The sequence below is a fragment of the Ambystoma mexicanum genome, chromosome 2p, assembly GCF_040938575.1.
Source record: "Ambystoma mexicanum isolate Mex_15411 chromosome 2p, UKY_AmexF1_1, whole genome shotgun sequence".
Classification (NCBI taxonomy): Eukaryota; Metazoa; Chordata; class Amphibia; order Caudata; family Ambystomatidae; genus Ambystoma; species Ambystoma mexicanum.
The window spans coordinates 122557680-122576007 of NC_090923.1; the positions used below are offsets into that span (position 1 = coordinate 122557680).

Here is an 18328-nt window from a genome sequence, read left to right on the forward strand (position 1 = left end):
TACAGGCTCCCACATTTATTTCCTACATATACTTACCCGCTGTCAAATTAATACATATGGAGATTACTCCTTTAAAATTCTGCCCGAAGTGTAACAGGAAGTTCCCCAGGGTAGATGAGCACAATACGTGCAATTTGTGTCTCCCACGAGACCTTCCCGAGGCTACCTGTCGAGCTTATAAGCTCTTCAAGCCGGAAACACTTCAAGACCGCTCCACTAAATGCTGGGCCCACTACGCCAGGCAACGAGAGGCCATGGACGCCGAAGAGGCCTTGAGCAACGCCGACTTATCAGACGACGAGGGCAGAAGGGTGACTTCAGACATCCACGCGCAAACCCCGACCTCGGAGGACTGACCAGCGGTCCAGTTATGGGGACAACACCCGGCGGCTAAAGCGCAACCCACACCACTCCCACTAAACGCATCAGCCCCAGCCGTGACTCGACACGCGTGCCGACCGATCGGCAACGGAAGGCACCGAGAGAGCAGTCTAAAGATTCTGTGTCCTCTGGGCGTTCCCGTTCGCGATCGCCACATGACAAAGGCCAACCGTCCACAGTTGGAAAAGGTGCCGCACCCTCACAATCGACCTCCACTTCCAATTGGGCTTCTCAATCAATGCAAAAAAATCAAGCCTGGTGCCAAGCACCTCAAAACAGTTCTTAGGAGCTGTCCTAAACACCCAAGAGGAGTTGGCCTTTCCATCCGAGGAAAGAATTGGAAATCTGTTGATGCAAATTCCTCAATATCAGTCCGGTCGCCAAATAGGGTGCGCAAAGTGATGCTTTTGCTAGCTATGATGGCATCTTGCATTTACCTGGTTCCCCACGCGCGCCTGCGCATTCCACCCATGCAGGAATGGTTGGCGAAACAGTGGTCTCAAGCAAGTGGTCAGTGGGACGATCTAGTGGTCAACACTACTACAGAGTCTGCGCTGGTGGACAAGAGAGAATCTTAGGAAGGGGAAACCCTTCTACAATCCAGAGATACAGGCCGTCGTCGCAACAGACACCTCCCTGGCAGGGTGGGGAGCTCACTACCTTCACAACACAGCTCAGGGTCTCTGGTCTCACACAGTGGCTCAGAACCACATCAATCTGCTAGAACTTCTGGCAGTCTTCAGAGTGCTTTGGGCATTCGAACCCCTTCTATCCAACCTGTCAGTGCAGATTCTAACAGAGAGCACAACAGTGATGATTTACTTAAACAAAGAAGGGGGCACTCGTTCACCAAATCTGTCCAAGCTTGCTCGGAAAATTTGGAGATGGGCACTCAAACGGAAGATTTACTTGTCATCCCAACATGTTCCAGGGGATCTCAACTCGCTAGCAGATGCTCTGAGCAGGGAACCCCTTCCAGAAGAACACGAGTGGACACTACACGAAGAAGTCGTAGGAGACCTCTTCTCACAGTGGGGTTTCCCCACTATAGACCTATACGCCACAAGCGAGAACAGACAATGCCCAGACTTCGCATCCATGTTCCCCGAGCCAGGCTCCAAGGGGAACGCCCTATGGATGAATTGATCAGGGGTGTTGCCTACGCTTTTCTACCAACCCCTCTGATGAGCAAGGTGGTCAACAAGATCCACAGGGAACCGATGATGCTCATCCTAGTTGCTCCTATGTGGGCAAGACAACCGTGGTATCCATGCCTACGCAAATTTGCGGTGTGCGACCCCATCAAACTCCTGTGCCGGTACAACCTACTCTCCCAGCACGAGGGACTAACAGTGCATCCTCAGCCCAGCTCGATGAACTTGGCAGCATGGCTCCTGAAGTCATAGAGTTTGGCCATCTCAATTTACCCCAGAGATGTATGGATATCTTTAAAAAGTCAAAAAAAACTTACACAAGGCACTGTCACTATGACAAATGGAAACAATTTGTTATTTGGTGCCAGAATAAGCAAATCAATCCAGTTGATTGTACTCCTTCCAATGTCGTCACCTATATGCTCCACCTATTGGATGCAGGGTTAGTGTGTAACTCACTTAAAGTACACCTGGCAGCTTTATCAGCCTACACCACTTCCTATAACAAGGTGTCATGGTGGAAAGTGCCAGTTGTCAAAGCATTTATGGAAGGGGTAAAGAGACTCCACCCTCCAATTTCTAGCCCACCACCAGGTTGGGACCTTAATGTGGTACTTGCTAAGCTCATGAGAGCCCCCTTTGAGCCCATGCACACATCTAGTCTCAAACACTTGACTTATAAAACTGCCTTCTTAGTAGCCATCACATCCATAAGAAGGGTCAGTGAAATTCAAGCTCTGTCAGTGCAAGATCCTTTCTTTACTGTTAATAAGGATAAACTTGTTTTACGCACTCACCCTAGGTTCTCACCTAAGTTCATTTCCAAATTCCATGTTAACCAGTCTGTTGAGCTACTGGCCTTCTTCCAGGAACCCAAAAGCTCTGCTGAGGTGAAAATCCACACACAAGATGTGAGGAGGGCTGTCCTCTACTATGTACACAAGACCAAGCCACTAAGAAAGACATCAACTGTTCGTCGCCATAGCTCCTGGCAGAGAGGGAGATCGCGTCTCTAAGAATGCCATCTGTAGGTGGATAGTCGATTGTATCCAACTGTTCTATTCCCTTTTAGATAAAACACTGGCATTGACCTGCCTATTCATGGTCCGGTTGGGATCCAGGTAGACACAGAGGGTCTTGACTGTTTGGGATACAGCAACGGGGATGTTGTCAATGATGAAGGAGCTGTATTGCTTGTTCAGCTTGGCCAGGGTGGACGGGGAATCCAATCAACAGAAGTTCGGTTTTCTCACTGTTGAGGCATAAACAGTTTTCTGCCATCCCGGATTGGATTGTTGAGTAGATGGAGTTGAGGGTGTTAAGGTCAGACAGGTAATCACCCGAGAGGGGGATGAGCACCTGGGTGTCATCAGCATAGTTTGTGTATGAGATGCCCAGGGCGTCCAGGACTTTGAACAGAGGCCTTGTGAAGAGATTGTAGAGGGTGGGTGCAATGCATGACCCCTGCGGAACCCCGTATTGGATGCTGCTTGGGTTGGCAGAGTCGGAAAAGACCTTCATTGCTCTTTTCAGCAGGAATGAAGTTATCCACTTACAGGCACTACGGAAGAAGTTAGCTGTGGTGGCGAGATGGTGGCAGAGTCTACTTCTGGTCTACCAAATCCAAGGCAGCAGATGGATCCAGAAGGAGAAGTAGTGCAGGTTTGCCTGCATCTCTGAGGTCTCCATCTGGTTTTTGAGGTCAAGGAGGGCCGTTTCGGTACCAATGTCGAGGCCAGAAGCTTGATTGCAGAAGACCAAGAAGGTAGTTGTCCTCGAGGAATTTTTTTACTTGCAGGTAGGCTGCTTTGTCCAGGATATTTAGTAAAAAGGGGACAGTGGTGATGGGCCTGTAATTCCCAGGGTCTGATGGGTCTAGGGAGGGTTTTTTAAGGAGCGGACGAACCCACGCTTCCTTAAGTCCAGCTGGGACATGGCCAGACTGGAATGAGGCGTTAATGAAGGCAGTGATAAAGGGGGCAAGTGAGGGTGCCCATATTAGTGGCGGGCGATATGACGCCCTATAATTACCCTCCCCTTTGTGAGGTCACCAAGGTTGCCCTGTTAGGCAAGATTGTATGTACTAACCATGTGGGAGACTACACCAGCCTTGTCCTCTTGGCAATAGGGAGCCCAACCTTTGGTATAGGTCTGTGCTACACAAGTTGGTAGAGTGACTGAGCAGCCAGACTTATCTCAAGAGGGGTCAGTGTGAGCTGTAGAGGTGCAACGTAGAGATTCACAGTGACAAGTATTAAAATAACACTTCTCCTCGAGGTTTCTTATTAAAATAATTATTTATTAAACAGTCCGTTTTAAAATAAGCCTTCTTTACAAAGGGCAATATGCAACAATAAAATACACTTAAAAAAATACACTCCTTCAGTTTCAGTTATGCAAGTAGATACTCTTTTGGGATTTCACACACACTTTGTACACCCTGAGATGACTTCAATTGCTAGGACACTGTGGCCATTGATACTTAAAGGCAATACTGCGATTGAGGAAAAAGGAAAAGGTTAGGGAAGGAAACAAAGGTTAGCAAGTTTGATGAACAGACACGTACTTTACAATCCCCCAATGAAGTTTAGGGTAACCCTTACCCAGTTAAACAAGTAAAGTATGTATGACTTTTTGGAGGGACAGATACACTCAAAGTCAGAGGGTAAGAAGAGTATACAGGGAGACAGGACAGCCAAGGTCAATTGAACAAAGTCTAGCGGAACTGAGGCACTTCTTGAAGATAGCACAAAAGTCTTGCACAATGTTATATAGAGAGTTTGTTGAAAAGAATCATTGTTGGGCCACAAGCTGGGAGGCTTGTGAAAAGCAAGGATGCAATCAACTCTGCAAAGGGCAGCCAATCCAAGTCTCCAGTTAGAGCAAGCAACCTACGTACAACAAGAGGTAAGTACCCCTAGTGAGACAGTACCTTAGTTCTGAAGAAAAAGGATCCAGCTAGCTTCTGTTCCTGTTGCAGATCCTGTGTTCCTGGGCCTTAGTTGTGGGGACAAGAGGGAGGACGTCTGGGGACTCCTTCACTGCGGTTGGAAGCAGCAATGGGCTTACTCCAGATCAGCGGCACTTCGCGGTTCCAGCTACAGGCAAATAGCACCACGGCAGTTCTTGGACACCTTGTGGGCTCTCCTGGCTTCTGGGGTCCAGCACTTTGAGGTGGCTCAGGCTTGGGTCACCCTGCTTCGGGAGGGTCCTCAGGATCTTCCTGGAGCTCGGATCCGGCTTAAAGACGATGCACTCTTTTCTGGTGTTCCTGTCCCCTGGCACGCGGTTCCAGCAGCGGTGAAGAAGTACAGCCAGCAGGGAGAGGGTTTCCAGTCAATTTTATCTTGGGGGTCAGTTGGTCCCACCAACCCAAGGGAAGAAATCATCCGTTGCGGGCTTCTCTAGTCGATATGAAATTCGGAGTTTCAGCGCTGCAGCAGGGCTTCACCGGGCAAACCTACGGTCCAGGAATGTGCAGCAAGCTTCTCTTCCTTTCCTCTTTGGTTCCTTCATCCAGTGGTTGACTCTACCTTCCTTGCAAAAGGCCTCGCCTTTTATGCAGCTTTCTCCCATTCATTCACAGCTTAGCTGTCACTCACACAGCAGTGTGGCTCTCCTCCAAGGACAGCCAGCCAGGCAATCGCCTTTGGGTGCATTCCTGTAACCAAGGAGACTAAGCACGGGGCATTTCGGGCACCTCCCTCGCTTCCTGCCCTGCCAGACCCGTGAGTAAAACCCAAGAAGAACCTCGCAAGCAAGAAATGGCAAAAAAAGACTGGGGCCATTTTGATGGGTGCAATACTGCAGCTGAGGATTCAGCCTGTGGTAAAAACGCACAATGGGAGGAATACTAAACAAAGGCGATACTAAGTAACCCCCCCCCCCCAGTACTCCACATAAGATGGTGTGTGCTGGGGCTATAAAGAGAAAACAGGTAAGTAAAGTTAATTTCACTTTACTACTCTTGGAAATAGTAGTTTATCCAAGAGAGTGTATTTAAATCTTAAGTGAAACCCAAGGGACTTCTCTGTGACACTGCACTGAAGGTGCTGTATCATAATACAAAGATGATGCCTATGGAGCTTGTCAGACTCCAAAGCCAAAAGAAACGCAGAGTCCACATCAGAAAAGATTACATGCAAGAGTGAGAAAAGGGTCTCACTAACTCGAGGATTAAAATGTAAACGTCCTAAAGTCCAGAAAAAGAGCTGGGGGTCTCTAAGGTAGAAGGGAATTGGCACAGAAATGAGAATTCTCCCTAACAGGCCCCTTTCATCTCTTCCTGAGAATATTTGTATTTATATTATTTATAGAGCGCACAAGGCCCACCTGCCCCACACCCTGTAATTTCCATCTCCCCTTCCCTGTAAACACACAGAAACTAGTTCTCCCCTGTTGTGGGAGTGGATAGTGGGGCTTGCTCTGGAGTGTATGGGGAGCAACAGCCTTCTACAAGCATGTATAGAGAGAACAGGGGGCTCTTTTTGGTTGCTGGTGATGGTGTGCTGAGAGGGGGGCGGCAGAGGAGACTCCTTCAGCAGGTACTTTGTCCGGGTCTTCCCTTCTCCAATCTTCCCTTTTTTTTCTCCTCCTCCCCCAATTGCTCTATTCTTCCACCAGTAGACTGCCTGGCGCCTCTGCCTCTGCTTCCCCCTGCTTTTCTCCTGGCCTCCCTGCACCCCTGATTTTCTCTCGTGCTCTCTCCTGACTTCTCTGACCCTCCTGCTTTCCATCTGTCTTTCTTTCTCTTTCTCTCTCCCTTTCCCCTTCTCCCCCTCTCTAATCCTATTTCCCTCTTTCCCCTGCTCTTTGCCTTTTTTCCCCCCTCTCTTTCCTCCTTTCCTCTCTCCCTTTCTCTTTCCCTCTTTCTCCCTCTATCATAGAGGTCTTCCCCTTCTAGACCCACTGGTGTCTGGCAAGCTTACCGGTCTTTTCAGCATTCCTTTATCGGTATGTGATCCTCCTCTCAATGCTGCTTCTACTGCTCTTTTGCATGGGAGGCCCGGCTGCCTCTCCCATCTGTTACGTGGCTTCACCCGCACTTGCCAGCCTTCTCTCCCCGGGTGGAGGAGTGCTCTCTGGGCAGGTGAGCGGCCCGACCCTCTGAAGCGATGCTTCGCTGCTTCGCTTCTGTTCCTCTCGCAGACCCTTCTGCTCCAGTCTGCTGTTTTGCCACCTGCTTAATCTCTTCTCTGCTTAGTCAAGTATCACAGCCTCCACGTTGCACACCGGTTCCCTTTGCGCTGCTTGCCGCCAGCAGGTTTCTCTTCCTTCTTGAACTGCCTGTGCTTTTATACTCATGAGTATTGTTAAAAGCCCTCAGATGTGGGTCACTTGGTACAATTGCCTGACCATAGTAAAAGGGACATGCCTGATCTTCCCACCGTTGTGCAGGCATTTTCCCTGTCTCAGTACTAGAGTGGTGAAATACTCTACCAGTGTTCATTACTCCCAGTTGCCTCTTCCTCGTACTAGTACCATAATGTGTTACATTATGGGAAATGTGGGGGGGAGTGTTATGGTAGCCCATAAAGGCCTGTGGCAGGATTAGGTTGGCCTTCATAAGGGAAAGGGGGATACCATGTCTTGCTTGGGGATATCCCCCGCCCAATCCCCAAGGACCCTTCACCCAGTTGATCCTCCCTCGCTTCTCTGCCCCCAGGGTCAGTATCCAAGAGCGGTGGCCTTTGCCTGGCCACCTGAGAAGAGGTAGTATGTGTGAGGATACCCTCAGGTTTCTCACATTCTGCATTAACATATTTCCTGCACAGCAAATCTAAAGCTATATCTTAAGTAATTTGTTGCGAGATATCCTGTTGCTCGCCTCCTGATAGCATTTCGCTGGATGCTCTACTTCATTTACTACTTAGAGAGTTGGGTTGTATTGCCTAGTTGTTCATTGACTTCTCTCACGTCCTGAATGCAGAGTCAGGGAGGATTTAATGTTTGTATTTCTCCCTAGACTATAATATCTATGCTTGTCTTTATGTTGTAGGTGGAGGCAATGAACCCCAACTCTCCCTATTATTATTTTGAAACCTGAATCTTTTATGTGAAAGACACAACTCTTAAGTCACAAGGGTTAGGACATGATGGTTGGGGGAGGGTCATAAATGGAAGGAAAAGAGTGAGGTTTTGTTGTTTGTTTGTTTTATTTATTTGTATAGCCCTCCAAACCCAGAGGTAGAAGGGCGCTTAAAGAGGATGGTTACAAAGTGTGACAAAAGAAAATTCAATATACAGCAGTTTACAGAGTATACCAACATAGATAAGCAGTGGTGCTACTACATTTTCAAAATACAAAATACAACTGTTTATGGAGTTCGCAGACATAGTACGTAGGGGGTAGTGTGCCAACCTGTCTGTGGTGCTACTCTTTGTTCAGGAGCCAACCTATAACGTGTTTCCTGAAGATCTGGAAGGACTCAATAATAGTTTTAATGTTCACAGTTGGGAGCCAAGTACTGTGAAGCTCGTTGCGCCCGGTCTTTTTAGGGAGAATCTGGGCACTGTCAGGCATAAGGTGTTGGAGGATCTAGTGGTTCTGATGGCGGGTTTCATGGTGAACTTATTGGTGAGATATGGTGGGGCTAAGTGGTTTAGAGCCTTATATGTGAGGCAAATGGTTTTCAGGTCAATTTTTTGTCGTATGGAGAGCCATTTGCACGATTTCCTTCAGGTGGAGATGTGCTCATGCCTGGGGATGTTGAGCGCTGCACGTAGTGCGTTCTTTTGAAGTACCTGTAGTTTGTTAATTATAGCTTGGTTGGCACCTAGGTACAAGCTATTGCAGTAGTCCAGTTTGGATTGTATAAGGGCTCTAGCAAGAGTGAGGCAGCTATTCGATGATCGGAAGGGTCTACTGGCCCTAATAAGCTTTCCGGTGTAGGCGGAGGCTGAGGCGATCGTGTTAGTTTGTTTGGTAAGGTTGGAGTTGGCATCAAGTTAAAAACCAAGAGTTTTCACGCTTTTGGTGATAGGGATGGTGTGACCATCGATAATGATGTTGTAGTTGGGATTAAGTTTAGCTAGGTTGCTGGGGGAGCCGACAAGGAGGAGCTCTGTTTCCTCATTCAGGCAGAGGCCGTGAGCGGCCATCCATGCCTGAATGATGGAAAATATTTCGTTAATCCGGGTGACATCTGTATGGTAGTTGCCTGTGATGGTGAGGAGTATCTGGGTGTCATCTGCATAATTCGTGTAGGTGACACCCAGACCGTCCAGTTGGTCAAATAGTGCCTTTGTAAATATGTTGTACAAAGTGGGGGAGACGCAGGAGCCTTGAGGGACCCCGCAAGAGATGGGAATGGGGTCTGCTTCAGCTGTTGTAGAGAAAACCTGCATGGTTCTGTTTGCCAGGAAGGATTGTATCCATGTGACGGCCGAGGGGGAGAAGTGGGCTGCGGTGGCTAAGTTGCTGCAGCGTATATTATGGTCAACCAGGTCGAAGGCCGCAGAAAGGTCTAAAAGGAGTAGGATCGTAGCATTGCCTTTGTCTTTGATTTCATCAATCTGACTTTTGAGATCAACAAGGGCAGTTTCTGTTCCATGTTGAGGTCTGAAGCCAGATTGACGTATTCCTAGCAGTTGGTTGGATTCCAGATATTCCTGAATTTGGAGGTAGGCGACTTTATCCAAGATTTTTAACAGAAATGGGACAGTGGTGATGGGTCTGTAGTTAGTGGGTATGGCTGGATCTAGTGGATTGTTTTTTCAGGAGTGGGAGAACCCATGATTGTTTTAGGTTGCTGGGAACTGAGTTATTGGTGAATGATAGGTTAATAAGTTTAGTGATTAATGGGGATAGGTCTCTAGCTGCATCTTTTATGATCTGGGCGGGACAGCTGTCCCCTTTGCAGTTCGAGGGTTTTAGGGAGGTGATGGTTTTTTGAACTTCTGCCGTAGTTACTTTCTTGAATGTGAAGGCCGATTTGGAAGCAAGGGGCGTTGGTGAGCTAAGGTTGGTAGGCTTGTTGTTGGAAAGCTGTTGCCGTTTGTCTTCGATTTTAGATTGGAGTCCTGTGATTTTGTTATTAAGGGCGTTTTGGATGCTAGTGCACCAAGGTTTGTCTTTTAGGCAGGTGTCTGTAGGTGGGTTGGGGTTTTCAAGTTCTTTTAGAATTTTAAATAATTCTTTAGTGGAGGACCCTGTCTGATCAATCCTGACGTTGTATGCATCTTTTTTGGTGTGAATTATCTCACTTTTATATAGGGAAGATATATTCGTAAGATTTGATTTATTTTCTGCAGAGGGATTGGTTTGCCATGTGAGTTGTCCCTTAGCTTTCTTTTTTCTAAGTTGCTTGAGTTCAGGGGTGTAGCACGAGTTCAGGTGAGCTCTTGGTTTATCTTTATGCAATTTCAGCTGGGCGATGATATCCATGAACTTGGCCATGGAGTCATTGAAGGTGTCAATCATTAAGTTAAGATCAGCATTGGCTGGGAGTGCATTGATGGGAGGTAGGACCTGGGGTAGTAGGGCCTCAGCAGTGATGTTACGTTTGTTTCTGGTAGGGCAGGCTGGTGCCTTGGGGCACTTTTTGGGTACTACATGATTAGCGTTAATCTCCAGAAGGATAAGGTAATGATCCGTCTATGCCAGAGGTTGGGGGTCCTTACAGATTATGTTGCAGTTGTAGGTCGCCACCCAGTCGATAATTCTGCCCTTCTGGTGTGTGGGGAGGATATTAAGTTGTGCAAAGCCATGTTCTGTTAGGGGATTAGCTAGGGATGCAGCAGGTGCGTCATTGGGGTCGCGGTAACCAAGGTTGAGGTCTCCGAGGTTAATCATTTGTGCTGATGGCTTGGCGTTTTCAGCGATGAGAGATATGGGGCCTCATTACAACCTGCCAGTCCGGCACCGTGCAAAATCCGTGATGGCGGTAAAAACGTTTCCGTGTCCGCAAGGGTGCGGAAAAACCGTCCGATTACACACTGTCGGTCGCGCGCACCACACGGACTCGGAAACGTTGTTACCGCCATCACGGAATACCCCACGGAAATGGAAATAACGAAGCCACAAGTGGCGCAAAACCCGTTTCCGCCTCCGCCGCCACGGACACGGAACCGGAAATACCATGATCGCCAAAACAGGAAACAGAGAGGCGGCCATCATATAAAAGCACAATCCATTGCCATCCAGAGCCAGCACAAGCACAATCCTGACTCTGAGAAGCCAAAAGGGACCACCAGCATGTCTGCCAGGATTCCTGCTCAGAGGCAGCGCAAACAGCGCTTAAGCGAGGCGGAGCTAACCGTCTTGGTGGAGCACATTGTGGACAATGCTGAGATGCTGTTCAGCGCCGACCAACGGCGTGCCACACAGCAGCGGAGGAAGGAGGTGTGGGCCGAATCTGCACGCAAGTGCACCGCCGTGGGCGTGGCAGTGAGGAGCGTGAAGGACTGCCACAAGCGTTGGGACGACCTGAGGCTGAGGGTACGCAACCTCATTTCCACGCACCGCCAACGCAGCAGTGGGACAGGCGGAGGACCCCCTTCCCCACTGAGGCTGCAAGCATGGGAGGAGCGTTGCAGCAGCGTCCTCCACCTAGAGGGAATCCATGGGATTGGGCAGGCTGAGGCAGGAGTGAGCCCACCTGCAGATGCCGGTAAGTGCCCAAACATGAATGCCTCATGTAAATATGCAGTTGTGAGTACTGGGCCAAAGGACCCATTAACAATCCCCCCCCCCGGCAGTGCATGTGTGGGCCAAAGGACCCATTAACAATCCCCCCCCCCCCCCCAGGCAGTGCATGTGTGGGCCAAAGGACCCATTAACAATCCCCCCCCCCCAGGCAGTGCATGTGTGGGCCAAAGGACCCATTATGATCCGTATGGCAACCAATATCACTGAATGCAGACACCAGCAATCGGATGCATGTGACTAACACTATTCAATGTACAATCTTAATGACGCATGTGATGCACCCATCTGCCACCACAACAACACTAATTGCATGCCCTTTGTGTCCCCACAGCCGTTTCAAGTGACGGTGATACTGCACAACAGGCCAGTCAATCAGCATCGGCAAGTACACTAGCCACCGCCACCACACAGGAGGATGCTGCCGGCAGTTCTGCACCTCTGGCCACATTACCAGCCACTACAGATGTGCGGCACACCACCACCACCTCCACCACCAACATCCCCACCGTCTCCACACTGGCTGAGTCCAGACAGGTGCCACGGGAACCTATCATGGCCACCCAACACAACACCGAAGGCAGCAGCACTGCAGAGGGGGCGGCCTGCAGTGATAACAGTGCCCCGCAAGAGCACTCGGAAACGGGGCCACAGGGGGAGATGCCCACATTGGAAGACCTGGGCTCCTTCCATGAGCTGGGGTTCAGCCCCACTTCACTGGGGAGTCCCATGAGGTCGCCCACCCCATCCATGGCCGAACTGAATGCCTGCATGCAGCGGATGGAGGACCAGCAGGCTACCCTCACCCAGCTGGTGGAGAGGCAGCTAGAGGAATCCAGGCTGCAGAGGGAGAGCTACAGCGCCTCAGTGCGTCGCCTGTCGAGGTCCATTGGACGCTTTGCGAGCACCATAGTGACCCTTGCACGCCATGTGCGGGAGGGCAATGACCACACCTCCAGGCTTGTGGAGGCCATGTTGGTTGGCCAACAGGCAAATCTGGCACGGATGCCCTCAATCCCTGATTCTGGCCAATCAAACACTACCACCCCATCCAGCTCCACTACTGCCAGTCCGAGGAGGCGCTCGAGTAGGCTAACGGGTCCCTTGGGCAAGGTTGCACAGAAGCGCACACGGAAGTGATGGCATGTGTGTGGGGCAGTGCAGGACACATGTGGACTACAAGGGTGTGAGAGGGGTGGGCACGTTTGGGTGGTGGGGTAGGTAGTTTTGGGGGTTTGGACAATGGGCTCTGGGTGGGGGTGGGCACGTTTGGGTGGTGGGGTAGGTAGTTTTGGGGGTTTGGACAATGGGCTCTGGGTGGGGGTGGGCACGTTTGGGTGGTGGGTGGCCCCGGGTGTACAGCTTCCCTAACCAATGCACCTTCTTCCCTGTTGTTATTACATCAATACATCACCATTTCAAATCAAGACATACATGTGTGGACATTGATCATTTATTTTGCAGTGCAACTATTAATTCATTGTCGTCACCATGTTTGTGCATTACTGTGAATGTGCTGTGACTCAAAAGTAAATGCGAATCGGGGCATCCCATGCTCTCTGGCCATCATGTGCACCCCCAGGGGGAGGCAGTGCCATCCCATCCCCATCTCCATCCCCATCTCCATCCCCATCCCCATCCCCATCTTCCTCATCTGCGTCTGGTGGCATTGAGATGTTCCTGTGCAGGCATATATTGTGCAGCATGGCACATACCAGCGTGATTTTGCCCGTCTTCACTGGGCTGTACAGCAGTGATCCGCCAGATCTGCTCAGACAGCGGAAACGGGCCTTCAGCAGTCCAAATGTCCTCTCAATCGTTCCACGTGTGCGGATATGTGCCCTATTGTATGCCTCTTCATGCCTGTTCCTTGGTCTCCGTACAGGTGTCATCATCCATGGCGTGAGTGCATATCCCGCATCACCTACATGGGATGTAGATGGGGGAACATGTCAGTGTTTGTGGCATCATGTCCTCATCTGCTGCTGTGCATTCTTGTATCATCATTCATTCATGCATATGTACCATGCAGTGTCTGGAGGTATGTTTTGGCCATCACGAGGAATGTCGCTGACTGCATATGGGCCTACACATTAACGTGCATGTTTGCTGTTCCCTGCGGGTGACATTTGATTGTGTGCATGTCATGGTGCAGTGCTGTCCACACATGGCAGAGTGACTCCACTGTACGGAAGTAGTAAATACACGTCGTATCATTTACACGCCTCTCGTGCTTTTTGGGGCAGTGTTTCAATTGAGGGTGGGTGTCTGCAGTGGCACAGGGTTCATGGGACAGTGACGGGATTGGCTGTGGCAGCGTGTGCACGGGCACATTGTGGTGCCCTGTCATGTCTCCCTTCATGATGTTTGGCATCCGCTGTGTATTTGGTAGATGGAAGGGGGGGGATGCATGTGCGGTCACAGCGGCACACTCACAATGCTCATTGGCCTGGACACACACACACCACTCCGACAGGGTTGTAGCATCGTCAGCTGTACTCACCCAATAGCCATGTGCTTTGTCCGGCATAGCGTTCCATGTACCGTGGCAACGTGGAATTCCGCAGTACCATTGAGTCATGTGATGAGCCTGGGAAACGTGCACAGCAGTGTGTAATCAGTTGCATGGCATCACAAACCATCTGGACATTCAAAGAGTGATACTGTTTCCTATTGCGGAACACCGCCTCAATTGCATGTGGTACTGTCAGCTCGACGTGGGTGCAGTCAACTGCGCCTATGCAATTTGGCATGCCTGCTATGGCATGGAAGGCCAACTTGGTGGCAATGACCTCGGGGAGGGTGCAGGGTAGGGCTATGTGTTCCGACACATGGCGCAACAGGGCATCCAGTACCTGTACCAGGATTTTTGAGAAACACGGTTGTGATATGCCGTGCAGCTCACCAACCGTGTGTTGATAGGTGCCAGTGCCAAGGAAATGCAGAACTGAGACAACCTTCAAGAGGGGGGGGGATGGCGGTGGGGGTGTCAATTAGGCTGCTGATGTTGTCCTCAATCATGGCGGTGATGTGCAGGATTGTTGCACGGTCCAGCCGGTATAGGGTGTGGATCTGTCCTGGGGTGAGGTTCCAGGGTGAGGCCCTGATGCGTGGTATTGGTGGCTGGCGGCGGGGTCGGGCTGGCTGGGCAATGGGGTTTGCCATAGCTGCAGGGTTGGCTGGTTGCCGCCTGCGCCTCCTCCGCCTACGCCTCCTCCTCTGCGCCATTACTGCCACCATGTGCAGTACTGCCTGTTGGTTGAGTAGGCCCAGTCCCAGTGCTACTAGCCCTGCTGCCTGCATGGTTCTGTGTTGTGTTGGGCTGGGTGTGGCCCTTTTGTAGGCTCCCAGTGGCCTGCTAGGTCCAGCTGGGCTGATTTGGTGCACCTGTGCCCTGATTCAGTTCAGCAGGCAGTGTATAACGCCATGTTCGCGGTGGCGGCGGTTCCGCCACCGTGATCACGGTATTTCCGCCATTTTTTTCCCGGTATTTCCGTGTCCGCGCTAGTTGTGATGCTCACGGTGTTTCGTGTTGCCGGTAACGGAGGGGTTTCCGTGCAGGCGGAATTAAGGAGAACCCTATTTCCGCTGTGGCGGTTTAGGGTGGTGCTATTACCGGGGCCGCGGGTCATGATTGCGCGGACATGGAAACGGTGCCGGTATGGTTTTACCGGCAGTGTTAATTCCGGACCGGAGTACTTGTAATGAGGCCCATGATGTCTTCTTCAAAGACCCCAGAGGGGCCTAGTGGTATATATATAAGGTGGAAGGTGATCGTACTTGTGGGGGAGGTTTGCAACTTGATATTGAGTAGCTCGCAGGATGTGAATGATACTGAGGAGACTGATCTGAAGCCTAGGGAAGATTTAGAGATGGTAGCTACACCTCCTCCCCTGGCGTTAGGTCTATCAGCTCTGAGGATAGAGTATTTGTCAGGGATGACTAGCGATAAGTAGGGTCCTGACGCTTCATGGAGCCAGGTTTCTATTAAGGCTAGGAAGTCTAGATCATTAGTGAGAATGATGTCGGCGATTTCTGTGGGGTGGGCAGCTGTGTGTGAACCCACTGACCAATCACTGAACTGCCTGCTTCCTGCAGCACGACAGATCGTTTTGCACCGTATGAGCATCGGTAGAACTCGTCATTTGGGATCCAAGTCTATGATGGATTGGGTGAGTGATGTGTTTAACAAAGATAAGGTGTATGTTCATATGTAATATAAAACAAGCTTACTAATTGCCCACTGACGGGCGAATGGGATTTACTCCACTGAATGAAAATTTCCTCTTTTAATTCGTTTTGGCTGCTAGGTTTTAGCCACCCTCTCACTATAATGTTCCCTTGATAAAACTGTTTAAGTGCACATGGTTTCAATTGGTATAGTGAGATGTGAATCCCGTCACACATCTTGGCGGTTGCATTATGTAACTTGAATCTAGATTGGCAGTAGCTCTAGTTATGTAAACGAGAGGCTTCCCATTCAAATATGACTCCCAAAATCCAGAAATAAATGCCTTTCTGCCCTCCTACTTCCACATGGAACATCATATTGGGCTGTCCTTAGTTTGCTATTCTGTATCCCGGTTGTCATGAACTGTTTTTTTATCTGCCGGTAGCCATTTTCTCTCACAATGAACCAGTTGCCTATTTGTTCCATGTACATCCATTGTTTTCTGTGGCCTACCTCCTAACCAAAGTAACTGACCCTGCTACCTTGGTCCGGACTTGGTTCTTCTGTGGCAGTCTATATAGTCTCTTCTTGACATATGTTCCACTCTATGGACTGAGAATCTGCCTCTTCCACAACATCTCCCTGTTAGCACATTTCTGAGATTTCTCCCTAATTCCTTCCACCTTAGAGACCCCCAGCAACTTTGCTGGATTTTGAGGACTTGGTTTTTTTGAACCTGGAGAGAGCGAGACCCTTTTTCCCACTCTCTCATGTACTTTAATGTGAGTTCCGAGCTTGGTGTTTCTTTTGTTTGTGGAGTCTGACAAACTCCATAAGCATCATCTTTTACATTGTGTCACACAGCACCTTCAGTGCAGTGGCACAGGGAAGTCTTTCATATTTCCCAAAGGTTTAAACACCTTCTCTGGGATAAGCTACTGTTTCCCAGAGCAGTAAAGTGAAATTGACTTTACTTACATTTGAAACGTTCTAGACCCAGCACACACTATCTTACAATAGGGTGCTGAAGGGGTTACCTAGTGTCCCCTTTGTCTAGCTTCTCATGTAACAATTTTATGTTACCCTTTACTCACTGAATGGCTGGTGGCAGTGGTTTCGTTTTAACTACCGTGGTGGGCATTTACCGCGGGCTGCGTTCGCAACTGCAGTAAAGCACCCAAGGGTGTCATTTTTGTCAAAATTGGCCCCGGTCTTCTTTTTTTCCCATGTCTTTGTGGAAAGGTCCTTCTTGAGATCTACTCTGCGCGCCAAACCAGGTTTGGTCCCATTGTTCGCTTTGCCTTTGGTGGGATTCACGAGTGAGGCCGCCTCTGGCTCCAGGGTGTCTGGGGTGGTCAGGAAGTGAGGGAGGTGGTTAGTCTCCTAGGAGACCCAAATGCACTCTGTAGTGATTGGCCGGCTGACTTTCCGGCAAGGACAGCCACCCTGCTGGGTGACTGACTGCTTGGCTGGAATGAATGGGAGAGAACTGAATAAAAGGCAAGGCTTTTGGCTTGGAAGGCAGTCGACCACTGGACGAAGGAACTTAAGACCTTGAAGAGGACGCCTGCTGCGACTCCTGGACCGTTGGTTTGCCTGGTGAAGCCCTGCTGCTGTGCTGAAACTTCAAATTCTTATCGACAGAGAAGCCCCTGCAAAGATGACTTCTCCCCTTGAGTTGGTGGCACCAATTAACTCCAAAGTAAGCCACCTGGACATCCTTCTCGGAGCTGGTTGAATTTCCACAGAGTTGCTGCTGGAAACCGTATAGCCAGGGAGAGGAGCACCAGATTGTGTGCATTGGTTTTAAGCTGCCCTAGAGCTCCAGGAAGATCCTCCGGACTCCCAGGAAGCAGTACTGACCAGTCTGAGAGAACTTACCTCTTGCTGTAGAGTTGCTTGCATCTTCTACTACTCACAAGCACAACGGCTTGTGGCCCTACATTGGATTCTTCTTTCTTCAAAGACTTCTAAAACATTGTGCAAATACTTTTTCTACTCACCTACCAGAGGTGCTTCATCCTATATAAGACTTTTGCCCAATGACTTTGGCTTAGCCTATTATACTGAATGATTCTGCTTAGGGGATCCAAAAGTATTTGCCTGCTTAAGAATATTTGTGGTCTCTTGTTTGTTCTAATCACCTTTTCCTTTTACTAACTTCTAAGAGTGTTCTAAATGCCAACAGTAAGATATTCATGTCCCGAGCACCCTAGCTATTGAAGTCACCTGAGGGTGTAGGTTGTGTCTGTGGGCCATCCCAAAAGGGTCTTTACTGATTTAGAAACGTATTGTGTACTGTATTGGAGTGTATTTGTGTGTTACTATTATATTTCTCCCTTCAGAAGAAGACTTATTCTAACTGACTGATCAATAAATTATCGATTGTTTATTCGAGAAACCTTGTGTGCAAGTGTTTATTTGAATACTTGTCACTGTGAATCTCTCTGTAACTCCCCTACAGCTCACATTGACCCCTCTTGAGATCAGCCTGGCTGCACAACCCGCTACCAAAACTGTGTAGTACAAGCTTATACCAAAGGTTGGGTTTCATATTACCTGTAGTCAAGGTTGTTGTAGTGCCTAACACTCCCACATGTGCTCCTTACCTGTGCTAGTTTTCCCTATGTGTCTTACATCTGAACAGCTTACCCCTCCTCCTCCTATATATGGAGACATTTCACTGTACAAAAGTCAAGTATATCGTCTTTGTTAATGCTTGTCTTGAATCGTTAGCCAGGCATTTGCTGTTATTGTGATCTACAGGTGGAAATGTAGTTGTTGGATTTTAGATATCATGGCCCATATCAACTTGGTTTGGTGCAAGACCTTTTTAAGAACCTAAACGTGTACCATTTTCTTCTTCTTGTTCACCATTCTAAAATGGTAATTGAACCCAATTATTTAAGCCTTTGAACACACAAAAGTTCAGTGCAACGTGACTGCATTAAATAGGTCTATCGATGCTACCTGAAT

At 49.3% G+C, this 18328-nt stretch overlaps 1 protein-coding gene across 5 annotated transcripts in view; it reads left to right on the forward strand.

Annotated features, from left to right (window-relative positions):
- Positions 1–18328, forward strand: part of TPRA1 (transmembrane protein adipocyte associated 1) — a 510038-nt gene that overhangs the window by 238120 nt on the left and 253590 nt on the right. The gene's annotated exons all lie outside the window — the stretch shown is intronic.